Source organism: Vicugna pacos, chromosome 19 (assembly GCF_048564905.1).
Source record: "Vicugna pacos chromosome 19, VicPac4, whole genome shotgun sequence".
Classification (NCBI taxonomy): domain Eukaryota; kingdom Metazoa; phylum Chordata; class Mammalia; order Artiodactyla; family Camelidae; genus Vicugna; species Vicugna pacos.
In genome coordinates this window covers 22,087,624-22,107,614 of record NC_133005.1, presented here as the reverse complement: position 1 = coordinate 22,107,614, position 19,991 = coordinate 22,087,624, and the positions used below count along the sequence as shown (strand labels likewise).

Below are 19,991 nucleotides of genomic sequence, written 5' to 3'. Positions count from 1 at the left end.
CAAATAGAATTTACTTTTCTTGTATAACAAGAAATCTAGAGGTGGTCAGACCAGAGGTGGTATAATTGGTGCACGTTCTCAGCAAATAGCTTGGTCTGTTCTGGCTATTTCTGGCTCTATAACAAACAACCCCCCAAACAAAAACCTTTTATTATTTTCTATAGTTTTGTGGGTCAGAAATTTGGGCAGAGCTCAGCTGGGTGACCCTTCTGATCTATAGGCATCAGCTAGTCACTTGGTCATATTCAGCTGATGGTTGAGTGCATCTGGAGGACCAAGATGGCTTTACTGGGATGCCTGGTGCTTTGGTGGGGATGACGGCAATGCTGACCTCAGCTGGGCCCCTCTCCCTTTCCATGTAGTCTCAGGGCCTCCTCAGGTGGTCTCTCCAGCAGAGTGGTTTGACATTCTTCATGGCAGCTCATGGACCCAAGAGGCCATGGCAGAAGCTGGCAGTCCTCTTCAGGGCAAGGTCCAGAACTGGCAGTTCATCATTTCCACTATTCTCTTTTGGTCCAAGAAGTCACAGGGCAGCCCAGAATCAAGTGAAGAGGAAATAGACTCTTTGAAATAAACTCTTCTCAAAGGAAGGGGGTCAAAGAGTCTGTAGCTGTCTTTAATTCCTACATGGTCCAAAATGGCTGCTTGAGATCCAGTCATCACATCTCAAATTCTAGCCAGCAAAGAGGAAGGGAGAAATAATGTGTATGCCCTCCCTTTTAAGACATTCTCTAGAAGTCACATAAAACATTTCTCTTTGGCAGGAACTCATGTGGCCATACCTAGAATATGAAAGGGAAGCTGGGAACTGTAGTCTTCGTTCCAGGCTGCCATGTGCCCAGCTGAAATTAGGGATATTATTGACTAAGGAAGAAAGGGAGAGTGAATATTGAGGAAACACTAGAAATCTGTTCCACTATTGGATTTTTTGCTACCGACAACCAAACACATTCCCAATGGGCATGTTTCATTTTCAGTCTTGTTCCTCCTAATACATCCTTCACATTATCACCAAAATAATGTTTTCTTCTTAATTTATTTTTATGTTTCTAAAAGTTAAATCTTTTCATCATTCCTATGCCAATAGCAAGTGTCTGAAGATTTTTGTGTGGGGGCCAAGGGATTTTCATGCCTAAAATAATAATGACAGCATTTGCCACATACCAGGCATGGTACCAAGCACGATATGAACAGATCTTTCCCCATCCTCACAGTAACGAAAAGAAAGAGGATCATACATGAGGAAATGGAATCCCAGAGAGGTTAAGTGACTTGCCCCAGGTCACACAGTGAGTAGGTGCAAGATAGAGATTCAGATCCTTGTCTGTCAGATTCCAGGGATGTGCTGAGGAACCCACTCATGTGAAGCCCAGGGACTGTTGACTGGTAACCACCCTGAAGCTCGGGCAAGGCTCTGCTTGCTGTGTGAGTGTTAAAAGAGGCAAATGTGAGCCCAGAGGGGACAGTTACTCCTTCCCTGTAATCCTTCAATGGGGAGGGGAGCCTGCATCAAGCCCCAGGTTCAGGCAGGCATACAGAACTTCATGGAATGAATGGAATTCTTGTCATTCCATTTCCTTTACACCCTGAATGAACCCCCTAGGAAACTTTGCAGAATTGGCTAATTATTAAGCAATGATCAGGGTTGCAGACCCAATTAAATGAGGCACCTTGCAGCTCTGAGGTTCTCTGTTCTGACCTCAGGTTCTTCTTCCCTCTACTTTACCCTGTTCAAGAACTTACAGTGGCTCCCCATCCCCTTGGATTCAGTTTTGCCCTGCAAGGGGGATGGAGGAGGGGAAAGGGACAAACAGATCAGGGTTCAAATCCTGATTCCATCTTTTCGTTGAGTCACAGTTTCTGCATCTGTCAAATGGGAGAAATGATCCCTCATCTGCTAACGCATCCAGGTGTTGAGGACCACATAGGATAAGGGATGGGAACCTCCTATGCGGACCAGAGCCAGTGAGGGATACAGTCCCCACTTTAGCAGATAGCATCCTTGAAGGGCAGGGACAGCTGGAGGGCTGGGGTCAGGGAGAGTAATGTACCTTCCGGGGGGCCCCTGCCCACAGCCTTGCAGAAGAAGCGGCCAAGGGTGGGCGTTTATACCTAGATGCCCTGCCAGGGGGCACAGTGACTCAGAGCAATGGTTCTGAAGCCAGACAAACCCGTGCTGAATCTTGGCTCCATCCCCTACTAGCTGAGGGACTCTACAACAAGTCAGCTAACTTCTCTGTGCGTCCATTTCCACATCTGTATGATGGGACTGAAAAGACAACCTGTGTCCTGGGGATTTTGTGAAGAACTGAATGAGAATGTGTATGTCTTTAAAGCCCCCAACTTAGTGCAGATAAACTGTCCCCCCTACAGTAGTGGCAACAGTGATGAACGCTTTTCGAGCACTAATTAAATACTGTACTATGTGTTTCATTGATCAGCTTACATACTCCTTCTCACCACAACCCAGAGATGTAGTTAACATTATTACTCTCCACTTGTAGTGATGGAGATACAGAGATGTCACTTTTAGGGGTTATTTACCCTAGCCTCTTTCCTTCTTCAAAATGGGGTGATAGTGCTTCCCTTGGGGTCCAGGGGAGGACATGAGGCATGTCTGTAGCAGATGTAGCGGGAACTCTCAGCATGCAACCTGTCTCTGGTTAGATTGTAAACTCCTAGAAAGCAGGGACCAAGATTGTTTTTCTTACGGTCCTGTTGGGACAAAGCAGAAATGAAATGTTTGCATCTGAAACCATTTTACCTGATGGCCTCCAGGCAGGTTTCAGGAGCTCCACAGAGGTAGGGTCCATGGCTGCCAGATACTCCTCCCCTCTCCTCCCCGGGGCCTTTGCATTCACTGCTCCCTTGGCCTGGGGTGCTCCTCCCCCACAGCTCCCTCCCTCATCTTGTTTGGGTCACTTGGCAGAGAGGCAGTCCCTGGGCACCATATTAACAGTTGCCACCCACCCCCGTCTCCTCCCCCGCTTTATGTCTCTCTGTAGCACTGCATGAGAGCTGACATGCTGTGTATTTTACTTCTTGTGATTGTCTGTCTCCTGCACTAGAGTGTACGCTGCCTGTGGGGAGGCATCTTCGTCCATCGTGCTTACCACTGTGTCCCCATGATCTAGAACACAACATCTGGCACATAGTAGGTGCTCAGTGAGGCATTGTCACATGAACAAAGAAGCACACAGCAGAGGACTTCCTGGAGACAGCCTAACCCAGTTCCCACTCCCCCGACGATCCCCTGAGTGTCCCCAGGCTAGTCCTCTCACTTCTTTCATCCTGAAAGAATAGCAAACTAAAAACATGGCTTCCCTGGTGCTAAAGCTGATTGCTGATTTATTCTGACTTAAAATTCTTGCAACTTGTTTTTCTCTTTTCTGTGACAAACCCCCGTCTCTGTTTCACTTGCTCAACTGCTTTTGTGCTAAACACCCTCTAACCTTTCCATTACACTCTCCACTCCCACTCCCTATACATTCTTTTGTTTTGTTTTGTTTTATGTAGGGGAGGTAATTAGGTTTATTCATTTATTTATGTTTGGAGGAGGTACTGGGGATTGAACCCAGGACCTTGTGCACGTTAAGCATGCACCCTACCGCTTGAGCTATGCCCTCCCCGTCCCCCTTCCCTATACATTCTTTACCCAGAATAGCATATCCTTTAATCCAGAAGCTGTATTTCAGAAAGGTGGGCACGGGCTGATAGCCGCAGAAGAATGAACAGACCCTCTGGAATTTCTCCGCAGGTGGATTCATCATGATTAAGGGGAATTCAGCATCCTGGAAAATGCCCCAAGTGTTGTCACCTTTCTGTTCCATCCGGTTTTTCTATAAAACCTCAGGACCCAACCCCAAGATGGATTCACACTCTCTGAGGCATGAGCCTGCTGTGGCTCCCCTGTTCCTGGCAAAGCAGTAAAGCTGCTCTTTTCTAATTCTCCCTGAACTCTGCCTCCAAGTCTCAGTTTGGCCATTGGGGTACAGATGCCAGTTTTTTGGCAACAATCCTTTTAGGGGTAGCCCTGTCCCAAAACGTGAGAGCCAAGGAACTAGTCAAAGAGAAATTATTCCAAGTAGGTGGGGATTTCTTTTAAAATATAACGTTTTTTCCCCCTTAATACAAAAGTCCTTGTGTCCCAGCTGTCAGCTCTCCTGTCAAAGCTTGTCCGACCCTGCCAGCATGACGCTGGGGTCTGCGCTCCCGCCGAGGATCCGCTGTCACAGAACCACAGGTGAGCACTGCGGGCTTCCTGGGAGGCGCCCAGGGAAGCTGGGGCACCTGGTCTCCCCACGGCACATACCTCAGCCCCAACAGGAGGACCTCCACGTTGATAGCTGATGAGACTGTAACAGGTAAAGTGGTCATCATACTAGGCTCTCTACTTTTCTGTATTTGAAAAGTTTCTTTAAAACCCCTCCAAAAATGGAGTGTTTTCTCTGAAGTTCCTTCTTTCCACATCCTCCAAGGACTTCCTACTCCCCCCCAACCCCCCGACACCCCCTCAGCCATCCCACAACTTCTCTCTTCCCTTCCCCTCTGGTTTGATGAGAAAGCATTTTAGCTCCACTTACCAGCTGCCTGTTGGCGCACTGGCATCATCTGGGGATGCTTAAAAACCTTTAACGTCCAGCTGTCCCCCCAAGTCCCTGAGATTTGGAAGCAAGTGGTCTGGGGTGCGGGTGCTGGACACTGAGTGTTGATAAATGCCTCCCAGGTGATTCTGGCGTTAGCCAGAGTTGAGCCACCATCTTGTCAACCCAGGCCCTTCCCTGATTCTTTGCTGCCCCCAGGGGCCTCCTATTAACAGGATTCAGCCTCCTTGGAAGGCAGTTTAGCAAGAGCTTTTGATACCTCAGCCTCCACATCCCCCTTTGGGGGTCCCATCACACCTGCCTAAGTGACTAGAGGAGTTGTTTCTTCCAGGGTGTCCACCTGGGTGACATTCTTCCCATCACCTTATGCAACTTGGGTTCACATCATCATTGTCACCATTTGGAAAGCACAGAGAAGCACCCAGGAGCTGACCACACCCCCACTTCAGGCCCAGGAATTCTCGAATAGAAAGGATCCATTGTCACTGAGTCACTTTAAAGGAACAGCAGAAAAAACACATTCAAAGGGCCCTGCGGTAATGAGTATGCTAATGTGATTTCCGTTGGGTGCCTGTGCTACCTCCAAAAACCGACCTTCCTCATGGATTCAAAGCTTCCATTGAAGTCGACGGGGGATTTGGGTTAAAATAACATCAAAGTCTTCACTTACATGGACAAAACCGGTGAGTTATGAATTAGGGGTGAGCTTCACATTGGCCCTGACACTGCTGACCTTGAGGGGAAAATGCGGCCCTGGTAGGTTGTGAGCACAACTTCTGGCCAGGCGGCTGGTGCCTTTGGGGTAACTGGGCCAGCAAGTGTTAAATGAGGTCCCTTTTAAATGAAAATCCCAGCTCTCCACTCACTAGCTGGGTGACCTTAGGCAGGGCACATCGTTCCTCTGATTGAACCTCAATTTCCCCATCTGTAAAATGGCCTGGATGAAACCTACCTTGCAGAGTTGCTTCCAAGACCAAAGAAGAAATCTGTATGTGAGAAGAGTCAGTTGTGAACAAAATGGATGAACTGTGCTCTCAGTGGAGCTGTCCTTCTAGCTGGGGAGCCAGACACCAAACACAGAACCAGGTAAATAATAAGTAAGCAGTGATAAATGCTCAGGAGAAAGAGAAGAAGAGAAATCTTTAAGGAAAGGGGCAGAGCTTTAGAATCAGACAGACCCAAATTCAAACCCCAGCGTGTCCCTTGCTGGTTGTGTAACTTTTGAGAAAATGATTTTATCTGCCTGACGCGTTTCTCAGGATCAATGATCCATTGATCATTCATCCGCCCGTTGAACAAATATTTATAGAGTTCTGGCTAGTGTCAAGCATTCTTTTGAGGGCTGGGTGGGGACACAGTGAATAAAACAGACAAAAACCCTTGCCCTTGGGAACTTAAACTCTAGAGGAGAGAAACAGCCACCGCACAAACACATACATGCAGGCAATGAAGGAAAATAAAACCAGGTAAGCGGGTGGAGAGTGATAGAGAAGGTGCTATTTTGTGTAGGGGGTTGGGGAACGCCTCTGTGAGGTGACATTGAAAGACACAGGGGAGTTGCCTGTGTGGGCATCTGGAGGAAGGGCATTCCTAGTCAGTGCAAAGGCCCTGAGGCAGGACAGTGCATGAGAAGACTGGAGAACCAGAGACATGGTATGTGAAGCCAGGCATAGGGCCTGGCTCTGAGTAGGACGTCAATAGATGGCAGGGTTGTTTTTTTTGTTTGTTTTTTTTTAGTGGAGGTACTAGGGATTGAACCCAGGAACTTGTGCACGTTAAGCGTGCACTCTACTACTGAACTATACCCTCCCCACCAATAGCAGTTATTATCTGTGTCCCTTTCACGAAAAAATAGGGGGATACGTTGCTTTCTGCTATCATATAAGTTCTCGGGGGCTCTGTGGGTTGGTGACTTTTTCATTCACTTTTCTTCTCTTATTTTCTTAATGAAAACCGGCAACTCAAACTCCTCAGTCCAACTGCCAGCCCACCTCTCTGTCTTCGTCCGAAGCCAACAGGAGCATCCAACGTGAGGTGGTGGCACTGGGGGGTGAGGGTGGGGTGGAATGAATAATGCCCATTAGGTAATAAGGGCAGAATCTTGAATTTCTTTCCTCTCTGCAGTTTCACAGATTAGATGCCTTAGAAATACTGTGCCCGCCGCCAAGATGCACTTCCATCTGGGGTGGAAGGCAACATCTGCTAAACAGCTGCATCTTGTTTAAGAGCTGGTACTTAATTAAATTACTTGGCTTTGGTAGGGGCAGGCGGAGCTGAGCCGCAAGGGGTAGGCCCAGTCACAAGCATGTATTATAGCTCCCTGGACATCAACGCGCTTCCAGCACATGCCAAGCTCACCAAGTCTACCTCCTCACCTTTACTCAAGCTGTCCCCCTGCCAAGGACATTCTCCTGCCTGCCCGATTCCTCTGTGTCCTTCAAAAGGCCCAACTCAAACATCAACACGTCCTCCATGAGGCCTTTTCCAACTTCCCAGTTCCAACACATTTCCTCCCTTGAGCTCGCATGGTACTTGGTGCATTCCTTGACTGGAGCCTTCATACCACTACGTTGCAATGCTGTGTACCCTGCCATTCTGTGGGCTCCTTATGTTTGGGAATCATGTGTAACTCATTTTTGTCATCCCAGCATTATGCGTGACTCCCGATAGACATTTAATACATGTTTGGTTGATAGATGGCTGGCTGGCTGGCTGGCTGGCTGGCTGGCTGGCTGGCTGGCTGAATAGTTGGGTGAATGGATGGTTGGATGGATGGAGTGTTCGATGGATTGATGGAGGGATGGAAGGAAAAGAGAGAGAAGAAAGAAGGGAGAAATGAATAGATGGATTTACTGCCACCATCTAAATCCAAGACACCATCATTTCTCACTGGGACAAACATCAGTTTCTTACTAGTTTCTACTCTTACCCCCAGTAGTCCATTCTACTCAGAGCACTTAGGAATCTTTTAAAAATGGAATTCAAATCATATCACTCCCCTGTTTCAAACCTCTGAGTAACTTCCACATTCCTAGCTCTGGCCTACAAACTCTTATAGTATCCAACTCCTTTATGCTCTTCTGGTCTCATCTCCTCATTTTCCTAAGTTCCAACTGTTTTAGGAACCAGCCAAGCTCTCTCTCTCACCTCAGGACCTTTGAATCTGCTGTTCCCTCTGCCTGGAACACACTTCCCCTGGCAGTCTGTGAGCCTGACATTCTCTTAGTCTTCAGATCCAGCTCTAACACCACCTCCTCATTAAGAGAGGGCTTTCTTAATCTTCTCATTAAAATGTCCACCATCTTGGTCCCCAAAGGCAAGGGAAGTCTGATCCTGCTAACCAGGGCTTGGGCTGCTAAAATCCAGCTGGCTCCCCAGAGCATCAGCTCCCTTGGGGTGGTTCAGACCTCTCCCCAGGGGTAACCACAAGCTGCCTCTTCCCCCGAGGGCTCAGTCCCCCTCTTCATCAACTAAAGATCCTCTCATGAATGGGCTTGTCTGCAACTGCTGCAATTAAACCATCGGAGCAACATTGTACCATTTGTTTACTATGGCACTTAGTGCTGGAATGGCTTGTTGTTTTGATGGTTTCTATTTTCAGCTTCGTTTCCTAGGGGTAGCAGGGAAAGGGTAGGCAATGAATCCTGGTCTATTCAAGCAAAAAGATGCTTCAGTGAATCCTAGAATTTCACAGTAGCAAAATTCTAGAATCATTGTCATGGAATGTGAGAGCAGTAAAAATCTGTAATCTTAGTTATAGGTTCCTAGATTCATGGGAGTCTAGAATCTTACACATCAAAATTTAGAATCTTAGTGTCAGATCCCTCATAGTCTTAGAGTGATGGAATCTTAAGAGGTTTTCTCAACCAACTTATGGTTACCAAAGGGGAAAGGGGGTGGGGAAGGGATAAATTGGGGGTTTGGGATTAGCAGATACAAACTACTAGAAATAAAATAAACAACAAGGTCCTGGCTGTATAGCACAGGGAACTGTATTCGATATCTTGCAATAAACCATAATGGAAAAGAATATGAAAAAGAATGTATGTATATATGTATAACTGAATCACGTTGCTGTACACCAGAAACTAACACTGAAACTAACATCATAAATCAAGTATACTTCCATAAAAAAAGAAAGAGAGATTTTCTCACTTTGTTGAGTTCTCTGCTCCACTGTCACCTCCTCAAAAGACCTTCTTGGGTGACCTTGTGCACGATGTACCCCACCCACCCACCCACACTGTGTCACTCTTTATTGTCTTACTCTGGTTCATCTTCCCTCATAGCACTGATCACCGCCTGACATTTGATATATTTCTCTGCTTATTTGCTTATTGCCTGTCTCCCCCGCACGTTGGATTGAGGTCAGGAACTCTTGTTTTGTTCACTGCTTAGATAGTACTTCAAACAATGGCTGGCATGTAGTAAGGACTAAAAAAAATTGTCCTTCCATCAAATAACTATTTTTTGAGTACTCACTTTACATTGGCCCCTTGGAGATGATCTGGTCCCAGGATGGGAGGGAGGTCTCATTCTGCACTGCTCATATCTAATTGGTAAGAAACACCCAACCTGGTTGGCGGGGAGGGGTGAAGGGTGGGGAGAGGATATGGGGGCTTGATTAGTAATGTCTGGCATGGACCCAGCAAGGGAGAGAGGCAGCCTTCTCTGCTACGACCCCTAATGTCACACTTAACAAAACTGAGGTCTGGAAGGGGATGGGAGCACACTGGAGTGAGCCAGCTTGGGGGACCTATAGCCAGGAACCCCCATCACTCCCCTCACAGGGCTGGTGCCTGACCCAGAACCTCTCTCGAGGGCATGCTTTAATGCCCTCCCCATCCCCCCCAGCCTGTCTGCTTGCCCTCCTCCCAGGTCTCCCCAGGAGTAAAGGGGCAGCTGGAGTCCCTGGCCCTGAACCCCAGCCTGGGAACCCAATTCTGGAACGCTGCCTGAATGTACAAGCCAGTTATTTTTAAAATTCCAAAAAGAAAAGGAAGAAAGAGAAAACACTGCTTCGGTCTCTGTGCCAGCCCAGGCTGAGAGAATAGAGACTTGAAAGGAACAAAGGGTTTCCTCAAACACGGCAGATCAAGGGCTTGGCTCATGTGGTAACCAGTAACCCACCACCGTGCTTTGTGACAGATCCTTCAGAAGGCAGAGGGCTCTGTTCCTGCTGCAGCTTTGGGGGCGGCAGGGAGGCACAAGGGACATCCTCGCCACCCCCTCCCCACTCCAGATCAGGCTGCTTAGCATCATAGACTTCTAGAACCCCTGAATGTTAGGGTCTCAGACACCCTATAGAGCCTGAAATCTGATACCCTCTTGGTCAGACAGGCAGGCAGAAGCCCTGGAGGGCTCATGGTCACAGTGGGAGCCACGGGCCAGTGCACGTCTCTCATTACCAGGTCCCCTTTCAGGTGGGTAGAAACCAGTTAAGTTTCCTAACCTCTCCCCTTACTTCTTGCACCCACCGTGGCTGCCTGGGAAAGCCTTCCCAAGGACTCTCCCAGCCATGAAACTACATGCTCCCTTCTTCCTGCAGATTTCCCCTTTCAAGATGCCTGTAGGGTAGAGGTTTTCCCCTCCAGGTTTCCAGGGCCAGTGCCGGTCAGTTCTGAGATCACAGAAGGATTATAATTGAGCCCTAGACTCCAGGATGGATGACGTCAACTGATTCTCTCAAGGCGGACTACCTGCATTATCAGGTGGTACCTCGTGTGGGCAGCGCGGCACCCCATGATGCAGGGACCCTATCCCCACTTCTCAGATGTGAAAACCAGGGCTCCAGAAAACTGAAGTAAGTGCCCAAGATGGCACAGCAATAATTTGGCAGAGCTGATGCTTAGATTCACTCGTCTCTTAAGCCAGGCTCCTGCTCCCTGACACCTCCCTCGTGTGTCAAAGGTCAATAGCGCTTAACCCGAGTCGCAGGCCTGAGACAGGCCCAGAGGTGCCAGGCTGGGCACGAGGGGCTTCCTTCCATCTGATGCCATCCCACACACGAGTCCCACGTTCGTCTCCAGCACAGCCTGGGCCCACCCAGTCTCCTTGTCATTTCCTGTGTATCACTGTCCCACCGTGTTCCTGTTCTGTGGTTCTTCGCCGCCCCACTTGTCAATCTGTGTCATCTCCATTCAGTGAGCCCTGCTCTGCATCGCTGCCTGCCTCAGGCTCCCATCACCTCCGCGCAGTCTCTCTATCTCGCGGCTCCCCTTTCTCTCTCTGCATCCAGGTGCTACGTTCTCTCCGTATTCTGTCTCCTTTACTCCCTGGGCTCTGGCTCTGGGTCTCTGCCTCTCCTGCCCCAGCTCATCTCTGTCTCTCTCTCTGGATTTTTATGTGTCTCTCTTCCTCCTGAGAGCCATTCCTCTCTCTCAGTCTGTCTCTCTCACTCTCACTCCGCGTCTCCCTCCCTACTTCTCTGTGTCGCTCTCTCTGCCTCCGTCTCTGCAGCCATTCTCTCCTTCCCTCTCCCCACCCCTCCCAAGCCTGCTCCTTCCCTCTCACATCCCCACATTGACACAGAACATTCCAGCACATCCCAGCTTAGCTGTAGGGGGACAAAAAGAGACTGGTCAGCGGTACTCCCAAGGCGGGCTGGGGGTGGGGGGTCATGCAAAAGGGAACTGAGCCAGCCTCTTCCTTTTCTTCCAGAAATGACTGGTTGCTTTCCTGGGAGGCAGAAGAGAAATCCCTGAATAGGGATTTAAAGCACTAAGCCTCTGATTCCTTCTTTTTAATATTTATAAAGAGAGAAAGGGGATAATTTCAGGAAGATCATTTCAAGGCGAAAACCCACATATTTTCAATAGAATTATTCCAAAAGCCCCTTTCCGGCTCATTGGAGTGTATAATTTCGTAAGTTAAAGACACGAGGCCTGGTTTCCAAGTTCCCTAAAATGACGCAGCTAAGTGAGGGCCAGAAAGGAAGTGAAAGATGAGAAGAAGGAGGGATGGCCACTGAGGGAAGTGACAAGCCTGTTCCAGGCCAGGTTGGGGCCACACGTGGGCCAAGAAGTCAGCAGCGGCCTGTGTCCCCACCCGACCCTCCTCTCCTCTGCCCGTGTCCCTCAGTAAATCCGACAAACTCGGGCATAACCATCATCAAATCCCTGCCTCTGACCCTGAGACCTCTCAGTCTGGACCTGCAGAGCCAGCTGCGCCTGCCAAGGGGTCACAGGCTCCTCAAGCCAGGCGTGTCCAGAGCCAACACCACCGTCTTCCTCCCCAGACCTCCTCTGGCCTTGGCCTTCATCTCAACTATCCAGTTGCCAACTGGGAGCCTGCCTCAGGTCCTCGTTCTTCCCTGTCACTTCTAGTTAGTTGTCAAGCTGTGTTGACTTTATACTCCATCTGGAATCTCCCTCCATCCACACTCCCATTGTCCAAGGCTGGGCCTCAGCATCCCTGGCATAGACTGCTGAAAGGGCTCTGGGCAGGGTTTGGGGCCCCTGGTCTGTGTATGGGTCTTCCCAAAGCCCATCTCTAAGAATGGTCCTCCCTTCCTCAGAAACAGTCACATCTCCCACCACTTGCAGGGTGCAGATCAAATTCCCCTACCCTGGCAACCATGACCCAGTCACATCCTAACAACTTTACTTCTTTGTATTCACTCTCCCATCACAAAATGAGCCACTCTCTCTTTTCATATGGCTAAAATGAGTCACTTTCTTTTCTGCCTACCCAAAAGGAGTAAGAAACACTTTTCTACCCCCTAAACCTTGGCTGGGGCTCCTCCCTTCTCCTGGAATGCCAGCCTGCCATCTTGGCTTGTGTATTTCCAACCTAACCTCAAGGTCCATCTCAACTGTCATCCACCGTCTACGAGGAATGGACTTAATCACTCATCACTCTTCCTTCTGAAGGGTCTCTTTCCTTCTCTTCGACCCATGACATCTCACTTTGAACATGAGATGGCTTGCAGGGCCTGAGAGCAGAAGAGCTCTGTGTCTCAGACAGAGAGAACAAGAAGAAGAAGAAGGGATCACTCCCTCTGACTTTCTCCCAAACCAGACCAAACTGGATTTTGTGGTTCTGATGAGCGCTTCAAATTGTTAGCAGGATCCCCTGCTAATAATAACAGTTATCAAAGTAATTAGCAATGTCATTGCAAAGATCAATTATTGGGCACTTCATGAGCCAAGCATCTGCTAAGTGTGGTGCACACAATATCTCACATAGTTCATGATAAACCAATGCTGTGGGGACTATTGTCACATCAGTGGTACCGATGAGGAAACTGAGGCTCAGAGAGGGGCAGCAGCCTGCACAAAAGGACACTGTGAGTCACAGGGTCAGGACTCTGGCCAGGCCAGCCCAGCTTTGGAATCCTCGTGTTTAACCTCAGCCACCCTGAGAAAGATGACACCTCAGTATCAGCGGAAACTGAGTGATGTGGTCCCTGACTCATCCTCACTGAAGGAGGCCCACTCGCTGTGAGGCCACGGCCATAGCCCCTCTCTTGGACACAGATTCCTCATTGTCTCAATGAGCCAGTTTCTGTTTGAAAAACATGGACCTTTCAGATGCTGATTCTGCAAACCCCAAGGGCACAGCCTGCCTTCTTTTCCCTAGAGAAAGGCACAGATGGGAGAGGCAGAGCACAGAACTTCAAAAGAAGCCCACAGGGGCAAAACTGGGCTTCCCCCCACTCCCCACTTGCCCTGGCACCAGACTCGGTTTGACTCAGCCAAAGCTGTTCCCTAGTCCACCTCTCAAAGCCTCAGGGATGCTGCCAGGCTGTTCCCACAAAACTCAGCCTTATGTGACTCCTGCCAAGGGCTGGCCCTGATTCCCAGACTCTGGCTTCATTTCTCACTAGGGTATCTACACTGTACCAGCCTCCTCACTGGTCTCCATGCTTCCACCCTAAGCCTTATCTACACAGTGGCCTTGTCATTTTAAATAGAAATCACGAGGTCTCTTTAGTTCTTAAAACTCTCCATGTTCGAATAAAGCCCAAATGTTCATCCTGGCTCCCAGACCCTGTGTGCTTTGACCCCTAGGCCTCCCTGGACTTCAAAATCAGCGTTTCTACAGAACCCAGGAAAAACCAGTTTTTTTTTTTCCCCCCACCTTGGGGCCTTTGTTCTTTTTCTCTTTCCTCAATTCCTTTCCTGGCCTCTTCCTTCCTCTCCTTCAGTTCAAAAATCATCCATTCCCCAAGGTCTTCCCTTATCCCAATTATTCATAGTAGCTTCTGCCCTGCACACATTCACAACTAACAATACCATTCGCTTTCCCTGTAATTTGCAGTTAAATATTTGAGTGTTCCGAATGAGCTGTCCATTAGAGGCAGCAAAAGGGCAGACTCAGAAGCTCTAAACTCTCATTCCTCCCACAGAAACATCAAAAACAAAAGCAAAAACCCAGAAAATGCACTGAACTAATATAGGAGCCCTGAAAAACAATCAAAGGTTTATAACAACCAAGTAAACGCCCAATCAAGAAAAACCCACCTTCAACAACAGGAAATGTTTTGTGCTGCTTTTACTAGCTCTTGTCCGCTCTTTGCCCTGGCACAACAGTGGTCTTGGTCTGGGGGAAGCAGCAGCCCAGTTCTGAGGTCCGTCCCTCAAATCAGAGTTTGCAAAGCAGACCTCCTCATCTGCAACATTCTAATCTGATGAGGGCTGCGTGGAGAACTGGTTCCTGTTCCATCTAATTTGGATCTCAGGTGGAGAGAAGTAGCAGGCACTGCTTATGAAGCTTCAGGGAGAATATAGAACCACAGATGCCTGGGTCCACAGATGATCTATTGTATGTGTCCACCCATAGTCTTGTGCCAGGCATCTTGATTGAATACTCACTTGGTTGCTGTAAACCTTTGACTGTTTTTAGAGCTCTTGTATTAGTTCAGTGCAGTTTCTAGTTTTTGTTTTTGATGCTTCCATGAGAGAGATGAGAGCTTGGAGCTTCCTGTTCTGCTATTCTGCTGCCTATGATGTGCAATGTATTTGAGTTGGCTGAAGAAAGAATCAGTGAACTTGAAGACAGAAATCATTGAGTCTGAAGAACACAAAGAGGAAAAATGAAAAGAACCTAAGAAACTTGTGGGACAGCATTAAAGGACCAATATATGCATTATGAAAGTCCCAGAAGAAGAGGAGAAAAAGGAGCAGAGAGATTATTTGAAGAAGAAAATGGCTAAAATGCCCCAAATTTGACGAAATACATGTGTCTACAAATCCAAGAAGCTGAACAAATTCCAAGAGGGTATACTCTAACTGACCAACACTGAGCCACAATATAGTCAAATTGCAAAATGCCAAAGCCAGAGACAAAATCTTGAAAGCACCAAGAGAGAATTGATTCATCACCTACAAGTGGTCCTCAATGTGGTCATCAGCCTATTTCTCAACAGAAACCTCCAAGACTAGAAAAGAGTAGGAGAATATATTTAAAGTATTGAAAGAAAAAAACCTTTTGACCAAAAATTCTTACCCAACAAAACTATCCTTTAAAAATGAAGGAGAAATTAAGACACTCCAAGATAAGCAAAAACTGAGGGAGTTAGTTCATTACCATTAGACCTGCCCTATAAGAAATGTTAATGGGAGTCCTTCAGGTTGAAATAAAAAGATGCTAGATAGTAACTAAAAGCTGTATGAAGAAATGAAGATCTCTGGTGAAAGTAAATACTTGGGAAAATGTAAAAGCAAATATTATTATAATTTTGGCTTGTAACTCCACCTTTTAATTTTTATAAAATTTAAAAGACAAATGAATAAAAATTAATTACAAATCTATGTTAGTAGGTACACAATGTATAAAGGGGGAATTTGTGACATCAATAACTAAAGTGGGAGAATGGGCAGGGCTATAAAGGGTAGAATTTCTGTATGCAATTGAAATTAAGTTGGTATCAATTCAAATTAGATTGTTATATAAGATGTTATATGTAATCCCCATGGTAACTATTCTAAAAATCTATATTTATAGATATTTCTGATTATGTATAGAATATATTTCTATAGATGTCATAAATATCTATAGAATATACACACAAAGAAATGAAAAGGGAATCAAAACATGTCACAATAAAAAACCAACTAAACACAAGAGAAGGCAATAATGGAGGAAATGAGGGATTAAAAAAGCTATCAGACATACAGAAAACAACAAAATGAAAAAGTAAATTCTTCCTTAACAGTTATTACTTTAGATGAAAATGTGTTAAACTCTCTAATCATAAAGCATAAATTGACAGAATGGCTTAAAATATATTTAGATATAGATATAGATATATATCTCCAACTATATGTTGTCTATAAAAACTTACTTTAGATCCAAAGACACAAATAGGCTGAAAGTGAAAGGATGGAAAAAGGCATTCTATGCAAATAGTAACCAAAAGAGACCTGGGGTGGCTAAACTAATATCAGACAAAATAGACTTTAAGCCAAACACTGTTGTAAGAGACAAAGAAGGGCATTATACGTTAAGAAGTGTCTGTTGAACAAGGAAATATAACAATACTAAACATATATGTACCAAACAGCAGAGCTCTAATGTATGGGTCATCCTACTCCCTGAATGTTAGTCCTGTGAGAGTAAGAACAGGATTTGTATTACTCACTGCTTTGCTCCAGTGTCAGGTACTATGTCTAGCACATATTTATTCAACTCCCACTCTTCCCAGCAGGTGACCACAGGGAAAGCAAGCAGACAGGATCTGAGAATTGTCACCAAGCCTCAGGCAGGTACACTGACCACTGATTGTCCCCAGCTTTCTCAACTACCCCCTCCAAGAGCTTGAGATCATTTCCTTGCCATCCTTGGGCCAATCATAAAGATGAGAATGAAGGTACTTAGGAGTTGTGAGCAATTCAAGTCTCCCCAGCCAAGCATTTCCAGGAATCAAGGACTTGTGGCTGCACAACAGAGAATTCAAGGGCCCAAGGGAGGGTGCACCATGGGAGGTCATCCAGTCTGACTGGCCCTTGTGACCTATGAGAACACTGAGGCCCAAAGAGGGTGGGGGACCAGCTCAAATTAACAAAACAAGCTGATGGCAAAGCTAGTCTTCACACTCAAGTCAGCTGACTGCCTACCCCATGCTAGATCTGGAAGTTTCCCTGTGGACTGCCCAAGGGGCTGTCCATAACATGCAATTCTTCTAACTCATCCCCTTCCCCTCCAATTTCCTTTTCACTCCTCTCTTTCTTCTCCATTTCTGCATGATGCTTTGTTCTCCATCTCCATACCACACGAAGCCTCTTATGGCCTTTTGTGGATTCACGAGTTGTACCATTTTATTTGACTCTTACAATGGCCTTGTGAAAGAAGTGCCTTTTTATGCCCCACTTTACAAATAATTGAATCCCTGAGATAGGAAGAGGTCAGCCAGTGAAGCAACATGGGGCAAGAACCTTGCCCAGACTTTTCTCTAGGTTTAAAGACCTTGTCTGCCTTTTCAGATGCCCTTGCACATACCAAGAGACTTGTTTCAGCGAAACCCACCATGCTCGCTGCCAACTTCCTAGGAAAGCCTTCTTCCAACCACAAAGACTCCTGGCTCCCTTTCTCCTCTGGATTTCCCCTTTCATCTCAGGATGACCATGGATGCCAGGTATGGCTGTTACTTTCCAAACTGGAGCATGCAGGAAGGCTGGGGCCCATATTCCAGGCTAGAAGCATAGGTGAGATTGTGAGGTGTGCCCAGATCTGGACAACCTCAACCTCAACCTCAAGCTCAGTGCAGCTGCCACTTGATCGGAGCCAAGCTAAATGCTTTGCAGATATGACCTCAAGTTCATGCTCACCATGCCCAATAGAAGTCCCCACTCTCACTCCATTTTGCAGTTAAGGATACAGATTCAGAAGGGGAAGTGGCTTGCAGAAGACACTCATGGTCATTAGCTGGCCGGCCGGACATGCTCTTAACTTCTTAACTGTGTTAGATCAGAGACCACAGGGGTCACTGGGGCCTACAGGTGGGGGTGTGTGAAAACCCTGAAAATGTACAGAACAGAGTATGTCTGAGCATGTGGATTTCCCCAGGTCACCTTGGCGTCTGTAAGTAAGGAGTAAGGAGCAGTGAGGCTTGGGGTTGAGGAGGCCCAGGGTGTTTTTGCTCAAACCAGGTATTCAAGACCTACTTCTGAAGGGGCCTGATCTATGTTGGGAAGGGGGCAGAAATGTGAGTTGTTAGGGATCTGGCCGAGGCTTAGGGAGGTGGTGGCAATGGACTCTTGGCTGGAGGCCCCGTGTTCCAGCCGCCTGGAGTGTCTCTCCCCTGGTCCTTGATCCTCTTACTTTTCCTGTCGGTGAGGAAGCTGTTTACTCTCAGAAAGTCATTTATTCCCTGATAAGATCAACCTCATTGTTAATAAGAATTCTCACTTCCTCCCCGGGAGGAGGCCAAAAGCAAAATTCTAGCACTTGGAGCTTCATAAACAGCCAATGTGAGAGAGACTCTAGGGAACACTGTCCAGCAGCCCTGTCTTAAAAATGGGGAAACTGAGGTCCCAGGAGAGGAAGAGTTGGGAAAGAGTCAGTGGCAGAGCTCAACCCAAATCCGGCTCTCCCAAGATTGCCGGGCCAGGCGTCGCTCTGTACCTCATCCAAGCACTGGCAATTCCCTGAGCTGGCTGTGATTTCCAGATTCCACTTGCCACCCTCAGATAACATGCTAACAAAACATGTCCACAATATTTTAATGTAACGCTCTAACGTGCTATTATAACATAACATTCAAATACAATACGCCAACACAGCTTAATATTCTGCTGCCACATATTAGCGCAGCTCTAACCCACATTCTCATCTAATGCTCTGAAGCAACATACTATTCTAATGCACAACGTTACATAATATCCCGCTACAATATTATAAGACATTGTAACACAACATTCTAATCTAAGGATGTGACATTTCTGCATTATTTGAATGCAATTCTAATGCAACACTCTAAAATAACTTTCTAAGTTATTTCTCTAATACCGAGGACTCTGAGAGAGTCCTCTGGACAGGAGAGCCCCAGTCAGGCTGACCAGTGCTCATGGCCTAGGTACAGAGGAGGCGACCTTGCCCACATCTGGCCACGCCCAGTCTGCTTCTGATCTGTGAGGCCGGAGCACCCGTTAGCTCCGGGGGCCCCCAGGACCCAAGTCAGATGGACCCAGCTGCCCAGCCTCATAGAGGCTTCCCCAAGGGGTAAGGTGGGGCTGCGTGACCTCTGGAGGCTACCTCTCCCTCCCCCTCTCCTCCAAGCCCCATGCTTTTCTGGGCTGGGGTGGAGGCGGGGTGGGTGTGGGAGAGGGAGGAAGAGGCTGATTCTGATCCAATTTGGAGCACCTGGAGACAGCTGAAGACAACTCCAATATTTGGATGTGGCTTTTCTTGCCGCCTTCTACCCAAGTTACTAAGGCCAGGGCTAAGAGGCTCTGCCCGGAGATGCAGACAGGAAGGAGGAAGAGAGTTAGGACCTCAAAACAGAGTCAGTTCGTTCAGGCCAGGGGAAACCACGCTGCTGGGGCTCAAGGATCGGTGAGAGGAATAGCTTCAGGACTTTTCTTGGCTGAGGATCCATCTGTTCATCTGGAATCTTACCCTGGCTGCTCCCTCTTCCCCAGATTTCCCATGATTAATTCCCTCACTTTCTTTGGGTCCATCCTACTCCAATGTCACCTCCCTGAGCAGCCCTCTAGGACCGAGAGTCTTAAACAGCAGCCCCACCTCCCTGAGCCCTCCTCCTTCACAGGATGGACCCCTGCCCAGTGTGGGGTTTAGGTGACTTGTTCATTTGTCTCCTCTCTCAAACCTGTGGCTCTTCAATACCTCTGCACACTGGAGTCACTAGGGGAGCTCTTTAAAATCCTGATCCCCCACTGCAGACCAGCTGAAACTGAATCACTGGGGTGAGGCCCAGGGATCAGGGAATTTTTAAAGCTCTTCCCTAGTGATTTCAATGTGCAGCCAAGGCTGAGAGCCCCTAAAAGGCCAGGATCTCTCCCATCTTCTTAAAGGTGCCTGGTGAATAATAGGTGCTCAGTAAGCATCTGTTAAGTGAATAAACACATTCCACCGAACATTTCCATGTAGCAAAAAATTTAAACAGTATAAAATATTTCCCAGTGAAAGGTGAATTTTCTCATTCCCTAGCCTGTTGAGTCTCAAAAGGCAAGAAAGCATTAACCTATCCCTACCCCCCACCCCACAACACCCCTAAAAAAGGAAAGGAAACAGTATTCCCTACAGAAGGCATAGCATATGCAAAGGCCCTGAGGTATGGCCCAGCATTAGTCTCTGGCTCTTTCAACATTTCTGCCCTGGAGATTCTTTCACCATCTCAGGATCTGTACTACTCAAAACCTTCCTACCTTCTACCCTTCCAGAATGCCTCCCAGGCGTCTGGCTTCTCCAAGTTTCCATCCAGCT

The 19,991-nt window shown here is 47.4% G+C and overlaps 1 long non-coding RNA gene across 1 annotated transcript; it reads right to left on the bottom strand.

Annotated features, from left to right (window-relative positions):
• Nucleotides 1–3,969: 3,969 nt before the first annotated feature.
• Nucleotides 3,970–19,991, bottom strand: LOC140687262 (uncharacterized). The gene is made up of 3 exons (XR_012061447.1): nucleotides 19,934–19,991; nucleotides 9,087–9,179; nucleotides 3,970–4,355 (listed from the first exon to the last, which is right to left on the bottom strand). It is a non-coding gene; the product is annotated as an uncharacterized lncRNA (long non-coding RNA).